The sequence below is a fragment of the Heterodontus francisci genome, chromosome 34 (assembly GCF_036365525.1).
Source record: "Heterodontus francisci isolate sHetFra1 chromosome 34, sHetFra1.hap1, whole genome shotgun sequence".
NCBI classification, from domain to species: domain Eukaryota; kingdom Metazoa; phylum Chordata; class Chondrichthyes; order Heterodontiformes; family Heterodontidae; genus Heterodontus; species Heterodontus francisci.
Genome location: NC_090404.1, coordinates 40440172 through 40450247, shown reverse-complemented (window position 1 = coordinate 40450247; position 10076 = coordinate 40440172). Strand labels below are relative to the sequence as shown.

Below are 10076 nucleotides of genomic sequence, written 5' to 3'. Positions count from 1 at the left end.
CTGAGAAGTGGCAGATGGAGTTCAACCTGGAAAAGTGTGAAGTGATTCATTTTGGAAGGTCGAATTTGAATGCAGAATACAGGCTTAAAGACAGGATTCTTGGCAGTGTGGAGGAACAGAGGGATCTTGGGGTCCATGTCCATAGATCCCTCAAAGGTGCCACCCAAGTTGATAGGTTTGTTAAGAAGGCAAATGATGTGTTGGCTTTCATTAACAGGGGGATTGAGTTTAAGAGCAGCGAGGTTGTGCTGCAACTCTATAAAGCCCTGGTTAGACCACACTTGGAATATTGTGTTCAGTTCTGGTCGCCTCATTATAAGAAGGATGTGGAAGCTTTAGAGAGTTTGCAGAGGAGATTTACCAGGATGCTGCCTGGACTGGAGGGCATGTCTTATGCAGAAAGGTTGTGGGAACTCGGGCTTTTCTCATTGGAGCGAAGAAGGATGAGAGGTGCCTTGATAGAGGTGTATAAGATGATGAGAGGCATAGATAGAGTGGATAGCCAGATACTTTTTCCCAGGGCAGAAAGGGCTATCACCAGGGAGCATAATTTTAAGGTGACAGGAGGAGGTTTAGAGGAGATGTCAGAGGTAGGTTCTTCACACGGAGAGTGGTGGGTGCGTGGAATGCACTGCCAACGGTGGTAGTAGAAGCAGATACATTAGGGACATTTAAGCAACTCTTGGATAGGTACATGGATGATAGTAGAATGAAGGGTATGTAGGTAGTTTGATCTTAGAGTAGGTAAAAGTGTCGGCACAACATCGTGGACCGAAGGGCCTGTACTGTGCTATACTGTTCTATGTACTATGTTCTTTGATATGAGGGTCCTTGAGAGGGTTCAGAGGAGATTTAGCAGAAGGGTTCCAGGGATGGAGCATTTTAGTTACAAGGTTAGGTTCGCATCCGCAGTATTTTGCTTTTATTTTAGGTTGGCAGAGCTGGGGTTGTTCTCCTTTGAACAAAAGAGATTGAGGGGAGATTTAATAGAAGTCTACCAGATTATGACAGGCTTGGATAAGTTAGACAAGGAAACATTGTTCCCATTAACAGACTGCACAAGGAGTAGCGACCACAAATTGCCAGTTCTGTGGAAAGAAAGGATGTGGGGGAGTAAGAGGAAGCTCTGTTTTTATATTTCAAGTGATAATGACCTGGAACTCGCTGCCCACAAGAGTGGTGGAAGCAGAAATGATCAATGCCTTCAGGAGGAATTCTGAGAAAAGCAGACTTGCAGGGCTACGGGCATCGAGCCTGACTGCGTTGCTCTGTGCAGAGATGGCATGGACCAAGTTGTCTCCTTCTCTGCTGGAAATAACTATGAAGTTTTGCAGTGCTCTCACCACACGTGGCTCCTGTTCCTTTGATGTCACCTCACAGTTCTATTGTTCCCCTTCTTCTGGCCAGTTCAGACGAACGAAACACTGCTCCCTGCACTGCACAGCTGTTTCTCATTGCTCCCCGTGTCTAAAATTTTGTGCTCCAGGTGAGGATCGAACTCACAACCTCGGCATAGCTCATTAATTGCACTGCTGTATTGTACCACGCGCTTACCAATTGCGCCACAGGAGCCACGTTGTTCTCTCTATAGTATGGCGAATTACAGGCAAGTTCGCCGAACATCAGTCGTCTGGAAAATGTCCGAATCTATCAGAAAGGAAGTATTAACAAGCACTGGGAAAATCATTGTCTGATCAAACGAATTCAACATGTTTTTACCGAATGGAAATCTTGATTGACAGATTTATTCCAGAATTCTGAGGATGTAACTGAAAGGGCAGGAATGTGGTATAATTGGATTTCCAAAAGGCATTCGGTAAGATACCATCGAAGATTAATACACTAGATAAAGGCTCATGGAATTGAAGTAATATATTAACATGCAAGGAGGACTTAGAGGTTAACAGACAGAAAGCAACGAGTAGGGATAAATGGAGCATTTTCAAGATATCAGACTGCAACTCGTGGAGTGCCGCAAGGATCAGTGCTGGGGCCAAAGCTTTGTCCAACTCCGAGAGTGTGGTGGAAGTGGATTCGGTCCTGGGTTGAAGAGAAGATTGGTCCTTATCATCATTGATGCCAGCCTCAAGAGAATTCCATTAAATCCACGTGCTATCAAGAGACGGGTGAAAGCACTGAATATAGAAAACACGATGGGCCCTGACACAATTCCAACTGTCATACTGAAGATCTGTGCTCTCGAACCAGCTGTGGCCTGAGAGAAACTGTTTCAGTACAATTGCAAAACGCACATCTTCCTGACAATGCGAAATTTGCCCAGCTATGTCCTGTCTACAAAAATCGGGAAGAGTCCAATCCGCCCATTAACTGCCCCATCAGTCCACTCTCAATCATCAGCAAAGTTGTGGAAGGTATCGTTGACAGTGCAATCAATAAACATTTACTCAGTCACACATCGCTGACCGATGCTCAGTTTGGGTTCCACCAGGGGCACTCAATTCCAGACTTCATTACAACCTTGGCCAAACATGGAAAATAGAGCTGTATTCAAGAGGTGACAGTGACTGAAATTGACATAAAAATAACATTAGACCGAGTATGGGATCAAGGAGCCCGAGCTAAACTGGAGGCAATGGGAAAGAGGGGGAAATGCTCCACGAGATGATGTCTTACCTAACACAAAGGTATATCCCAGGGTGACTGTTTGCTCGAGTGGTTGGGGGGGATTGAACTAAAATGGCAGGGGGATTGGAAACTTTGCAAGGAGTCAGAGGAAGGCGGATCAAGGACAAGAACAAAAGACATTAAGGGGAATAAGAAAAGTAACAGGCAGAGAAATCAAGGGCCTGAATCAAACAGGGCCACAGTGAAAAATAGTGGGAAGGAGACAAGCAACGTAAAAAAGACAAGCCTTAAGGCTTTGTGACTTAACGTGTGGAGTATTAACGATCTACTTCTTTGGCCTCCTTGTCTTGGGAGACAATGGGTAAGTGCCTGGAGGTGGTCAGTGGTTGGTGGAACAGCAACTGGAGTGGCGAAAAAGGTCAATTCGAGAGTGACAGACTCTTCCACAGGTACTGCAGATAAAATTGGTTGTCGGGGCTGTTACGTAGTTGGCTCTCCCCTTGCACTTCTGACTTTTTTCCTGCCAACTGCTAAGTCTCTTTGACTCACCACACGTTAGCCCCACCTTTATGGCTGCCACCAGCTCTGGAGATCACTGACAACTGACTCGCACGACTTGTGATCCATGTCACAGGACTTCATGTCGCGTTTGCAGACGTGTTTAAAGCGGAGACATGGACGGTTGGTGGGTCTGATACCAGTGACGAGCTCACTGTACAATGTGTCCTTGTGGATCCTGCCATCTTCCATGCAGCTCACATGGCCAAGCCATCTCAAGTGCCACTGACTCAGTAGGGTGTATAAGTTGGGGATGTTGGCCGCCTCGAGGACTTCTGTGTTCGAGATACGATCCAGCCACTTGATGCCACGGATTCTCCGGAGGCAGTAATGATGGAATGAATTGAAACTTCGCTCTTGGCTGACATACGTTGTCCAGGCCTCGTTGCTGCAGAGCAAGGTACTGAGGATACAGGCTTGATACACTCGGAACTTTGTGTTCCGTGTCAGTGCGCCATTTTCCCACACTCTCTTGGCCTTTCTGGACATCGCAGTGGAAGCCTTTCCCATGCGCTTGTTGATTTGTGGATCGAGAGACAGGTTACTGGTGATAGTTGAGCCCAGGCAGCTGAACTCTTGAACCACTTCCAGAGCGTGGTCGCCATTATTGATGGATGGAGCATTTCTGACGTCCTGTCCCAAGATGTTCGTTTTCTTGAGGCTGATGGTTAGGCCAAGTTCGTTGCAGGCAGCCGAAAACCTGTCAATGATACTCTGCAGACACTCTCCAGTGTGAGATGTTAATGCAGCATCGTCAGCAAAGAGGAGTTCCCTGATGAGGACTTTCCGTACTTTGGTCTTCGCTCTTAGACGGGAAAGGTTGAACAACCTGCCCCCTGATCTTGTGTGGAGGAAAATTCCTTCTTCTGAAGACTTGAACGCATGTGAGAGCAGCAGAGAGAAGAAGATCCCAAACAGTGTGGGTGCGAGAACACAGCCCTGTTTCACGCCACTCAGGATAGGAAAGGGGTCTGATGAGGCACTGCTATGCTGAATTGTGCCTTTCATATTGTCATGGAATGAGGTGATGATACTTAGTAGCTTTGGTGAACATCCGATCTTTTCTCGTAGTCTGAAGAGACCACGTCTGCTGACGAGGTCAAAGGCTTTGGTGAGATCAATGAAAGCAACGCAGAGGGGCATCTGTTCACAGCCTTTCTCCTGCAGCTGACGATGGGAGAACAGCATATCAATGGTCAATCACTCTGCTCGAAAGCCACACTGTGCCTCAGGGTGGACACGCTCGGCCAGCTTCTGGAGCCTGTTTGAAGGGACTCGAGTGAAGACTTTTCCCACTGTGCTGAGCAGGGATATTCGATGGTAGTTGTTGCAGTCACTGCATTCACCTTTGTTCTTACAGAGGGTGATGATATTGGCATTGTGCATATCCTGTGGTACTGCTCCCTCGTCCCAGCACAGGCAAAGCATTTCGTCGAGTGCTGAGAGTATAGCAGGCTTAGCACTCTTGATTATTTCAGGGGCAATGCCATCCTTCCCAGGGGCTTTTCCACTGGCTAGAGAATCAATGGCATCAGTTCCGATTTTGTTGGATATACGTCCAGCTCATCCATGACTGGCAGAGACTGGGCTGCATTCAGGGCGGTCTGAGTGACAACATTTTCCCTGGAGTGCAGTTCTAGGTAGCGCTCCACCCAGAGGTCCATTTGCTTGCGTTGGTCAGTGATTGTGTCCCGATTTAGATTTGAGGGGGCGATCTTCTTGATGGTTGGCCCAGAAGCTCTCTTAATGCCATCATACATATCTCTGATGTTTCCGGTGTCAGAGGCAAGCTGAATATGGCTGCATAGGTGTTGCCAGTAGTCATTTTCTCAGCGCCTAGCTGTTCTTTGTGCAGCGTTTCTGGCTGCATTAAGTGCTACGGATGTCAACTCGATGGGGGCTGTGGATAAGAAATTCTGCTCGTGTTGATGTGCGAGTAGCTCTTCTGCTTGGAGTGATGCAGCTTCTTTGGTTTCAGTCTAACCTTGATGCACACCAGGGAATGGTCGGTATTAGCAATAAAGTGGATGAATTCATTGCACAAATGAATGTAAATGGGTGCGTTATAGTTGGGATTACGGAGACATCGCTGCAGGCTGACCAGAGATGGGAAACGAACATCCAGGGTTATTTGAAATAAAAACAAAAAGTGCTGGAAATACTCAGCAGGTCTGGCAGCATCTGTGGAGAGAGAAGCAGAGTTAACGTTTCAGGTCAGTGACCCTTCTTCAGAACTGGCAAATATTAGAAATGTAAAAGGTTATAAGCAAGTAAAGTGTGGGTGGGGCAAGAGATAACAAGGAGAAGGTGTAGATAGGACAAGGTCACAGAATAGCTGTGAAGGTCATGGAGCAAAGATATGTTAATGGTGTGCTAAAAGACAAAGCATTCGTACAGAAAGGGTGTTAACGGACTGGAAATTGAACAGCCACAAGGGCCAAAATGAAAAAAACAGTGGGTAAGCAAACTGAACAAACTAATGTATGGCAGATGAAGTATAATGTGAATAAATGTGAGGTTATCCACTTTGGTGGCAAAAGCAGGAAGGCAGATTATTATCTGAATGCCTATAAACTGAGAGAGGAGAATATCCAATGAGACCTGGGTGTTCTCGTACACCAGTCACTAAACGTAAGCATGCAGGTGCGACAGGTGTTCAAATAAATGCAAATGTTATGTTGGCCTTCGTTGCGATAGGATTCGAGTACAGGAGCATGAATGTCTTGCTGCAATTATACAGGGCCTTGGTGAGGCCACACCTGGAATACTGTGTAGTTTTGGTCTCCTTATCTGAGGTAGGATGTTCTTGCTGTCGAGGGAGCGCAACAAGCCAAAAGACTTGCAGGTTGGTAGGTAAATTGGCCATTATAAATTGTCACTAGTATAGGTAGGTGGTAGGGAAATATAGGGACAGATGGGGGTGTTTGGTAGGAATATGGGATTAGTGTAGGATTAATATAAATGGGTAGTTGATGTTCGGCACAGACTCGGTGGGCTGAAGGGCCTGTTTCAGTGCTGTATCTCTAATCTAAACCACATTCCAAAGTGGCAATCTGTGTGTGGAGCCGGAGGTTATAGGTGAGGTTTCAAAAGATTACTTTTCACCTGTGTTCACTATGGAGAAGGATGATGTGGGTGTAGAGATCAGGGAGGGAGATTGTGATATACTTGAACATATTAACATTGAAAGGGAGGAATTATTAGCTGTTTTAGCGGGCTTAAAATTTGATAAATCCCCAGGCCAAGATGAGATGTATCCCAGGCTATGATGTGAGGCAAGGGAGGTGATAGCAGGGGCTCTGACACAAATGTCCAGATCCTCTCTGGCCACAGGAGACAGACCAGAGGATTGGAGGACAGCGAATGTGGTACCTTTATTCAAGAAGGGTAGCAGGGATAAAGCAGGTAATGACAGACTGGTGAGTCTAACATTAGTGGTTGGGCAACTATTGGAAGAAATTCTGAGGGACAGGATTAATCTCCACTTGGAGAGGCAGGGATTAACCAGAGATAGTCAACATGTCTTTGTAAGGGGGAGGGGTGGGGGGGTGGGGGTGGGTGATCGTGTCTAACTAACCTGATTGAATTCTTTGAGGTGGTGACTAGATGTGTAGATGTGGGTAAACCAGTTGATGTAGTCAAATGGACTTTAGTAAGACTTTTGATAAGGTCCCGCATGGGAGATTGGTTAAGAAGGTAAAGGCCCATGGGATGCAGGGAAATTTGGCAAAGTGGATCCACAATTGGCTTAGTGGCAGGAGGCAGAGGGTGGTCGTCGAGGGTTGTTTTTGTGAGTGGAAGCCTGTGACCAGTGGTGTAGCGCAGGGATCAGTGCTGGGACCCTTGCTGTTTGCAGTGTACATTAATGATTTAGACATGAACACAGGAGGTGTGATCACTAAGTTCGCAGAAGACACGAAAATTGGTGGCGTCATAAATAGTGAGGAGGAATGCCTTAGATTACAGGACGGTATAGAGGGGCTGGTAAGATGGGCAGAGCAGTGGCAAATGGAATTTGATCCTGATAAGTGTGAGGTGATGCATTTTGGGAGGACTAACAAGGCAAGGGAATATACAATGGATGGTAGGACCCCAGGAAATACAGACGGTCAGAGGGACCTTGGTGTACTTGTCTACAGATCACTCAAAGCAGCATCACTGGTAGATCAGGTGGTTAGGCAGGCATATGAGATAATTGCCTTTATCAGCCGAGGCATAGAATATAAGAGCAGGGAGGTTATGATGGAGCTGTATCAAACGCTAGTTAGGCCACAGCTGGAGTACTGTGCACAGTACTCTGGGCAGCACACTATAGAAAGGATGTGATTGCCCTGGAGAGGGTGCAGAGGAGATTCACGACTATGTTGCTTGACCTGGAGCATTTCCGCTATGAAGAGAGACTGAAATGGCTCTGGTTATTTTCCTTGGAGTAGAGAAGACTGAAGGGGGACATGATTGAGGTATACAAAATTATGAGGGGCATTGATAGGTTAGATAGGAAGAAACGTTTACCTTAGCGGAGGGGTCAATAACCAGGGGGCATAGATTTAAGCTGGGGGGCAGGAGGTTTAGAATGGATTTGAGGGAGAAAGTTCACTCAGAGGGCGGTTGGAATTTGGACAACACCACCTGAAGGATTGGCAGAGGCAGGAACCCTCACAACATTTACCAAGTATTTCGATGAGCACTTGAAACGGCAGAGAATACAAGGATATGGACCAAGTGCTGAAAAATGGGATTAGAATAATTAGGTGTTTCATTCCCAGCACAGACACAATTGGCCAAAGGGCGTGTTTTTCTGCTGTATAACTCTATGACCGGCAGAGTTGCGAACCATTTGCTGTTTTTTTTAATGTCAGTCACGTTTGTGAGAGTTGTCATAACAGTAACAGAACTGATTACTTTCTGACCAGGAATCAAACCCAGAACGCGAGAGTGAATGCATTAAGCCCACGCCACTCGAACACCAGTGAAGCTCGCCCACGCCTTTTAATATTAGCTGCTTTTCCCATTTCTTCCCCTTCAACAGGCTGATTTGTTTGTTTATTTCTCACCCATTTTTTGCCTTTTGTTCAGTTTACGACAAATCCTCGATCTCTGATTGATACTGAGACATTTGAACATTTCCAACCAGCAAAGTGAGCAGCCAACTCAAGAAAGGTAAACACTGCTGCCACTGTGCGTCGGTGGTAGAGGGAGTGAATGTTTGTAGATGGGGTGCCAATCAAGTGGGCTGCTTTGTCCTGGATGGTGTCGAGCTTCTTGAGTGTTATTGGAGCTGCACCCATCCAGGCAAGTGGAGAGTATTCCATCCCACTCCTGACTTGTGCCTTGTAGATGGTGGACAGGCTTTGGGGAGTCAGGAGGTGCGTCACTCGCCTCAGGATTCCTAGCCTCTGACCTGCTCTTGCAGCCACGATATTTATATGGCTACTCCAGTTCAGTTTCTGGTCAATGGTAACCCCTAGGATGTTGAGAGTTGGGGATTCTGCGATGGTTATGCTGTTGAATGTCAAGGGGAGATGGATAGATTGTTTCTTTTGGAGATGGCCATTGCCTGGCACTTGTATGGCGGGAATGTTACTTGCCACTTATCAGCGCAAGCCTGGATATTGTCCAGGTCTTGCTGCATTTCTGCACAGACTGCTTCAGTATCTGAGGAGTCACGAATGGTGCTGAACATTGTGCAATCATCCGTGAACATCCCCACTTCTGACCTTATGATTGAAGGAAGGCCATTGATGAAGCAGCTGAAGATGGTTGGGCCCAGGACACTATCCTGAGGAACTCCTGCGGTGATGTCCTGGAGCTCAGATGATTGACCTCCAACAACCACAACCATCTTCCTTTGCGCTAGATATGATTCCAGCCAGCGGAGGATGTTCCCCCTGATTCCCATTGACCTCTGTTTTGCTATGGCTCCTTGATGCCATACTCAGCCAAATGCTGCCTTGATGTCAAGGGCAGTCACTCTCACCTCACCTCTTGAGTTCAGCTCTTTTGTCCATGTTTGAACCAAGGCTGTAATGAGGTCAGGAGCTGATTGGCCCTGGCAGAACCCAAACTGAGCATCACTGAGCAATGGTTTACCCCGTATCCTTGGACTATGACCCCTGGTTCTGGACCACGCCACCATCGGGAACATCCTTCCTGCATCTACCCTATCAAGGCCTATTAGAAATTTATAGGTTTCTATGAGATGCAGCGCCTAACCCCCACCCCATCAACGCCCCCCCCCCCGCCCCTTCACTCTTCTGAACTGCAGCGAATATAATCCTAACCAATTCAATCTCTCACATGTCAGTCTCGCCATCCCAAAATTCAGTCTGGTGCACCTTTGTTGCGCTCCCTCTGTAGCAAGAACATCCTACTTCAGATAAGGAGACCAAAACTACACAGCATTCCAGGTGTGGCCTCACCAAGGCCCTGTATAATTGCAGCAAGACATTCCTGTTCCTTTACTCGAATCCTATCGCAATGAAGGCCAACATAACATTTGCCTTTATTTAAACACCTGTCGCACCTGCATGCTTACGTTTAGTGACTGGTGTACGAGAACACCCAGGTCTCGTTGCATATTCTCCTCTCTCAGTTTATAGGCATTCAGATAATAATCTGCCTTCCTGTTTTTGCTACCAAAGTGGATAACCTCACATTATTCACATTATACTTCATCTGCCATACATTAGTTTGTTCAGTTTGCTTACCCACTGTTTTTTTCATTTTGGCCCTTGTGGCTGTTCAATTTCCAGTCCGTTAACACCCTTTCTGTACGAATGCTTTGTCTTTTAGCACAGCATTAACATATCTTTGCTCCATGACCTTCACATCTATTCTGTGACCTTGTCCTATCTACACCTTCTCCTTGTTATCTCTTGCCCCACCCAAACTTTACTTGCTTATAACATTTTACATTTCTAATATTTCCCAGT

General features: G+C 46.5%; 1 non-coding gene across 1 annotated transcript; it reads right to left on the bottom strand.

The window, feature by feature from the left end:
- Positions 1-1478: 1478 nt before the first annotated feature.
- On the bottom strand, positions 1479-1572 carry trnay-aua (transfer RNA tyrosine (anticodon AUA)). The gene is made up of 2 exons: positions 1535-1572; positions 1479-1514 (listed from the first exon to the last, which is right to left on the bottom strand). It is a non-coding gene; the product is annotated as a tRNA-Tyr (tRNA).
- Between the last annotated feature and the right edge of the window lie 8504 nt (positions 1573-10076).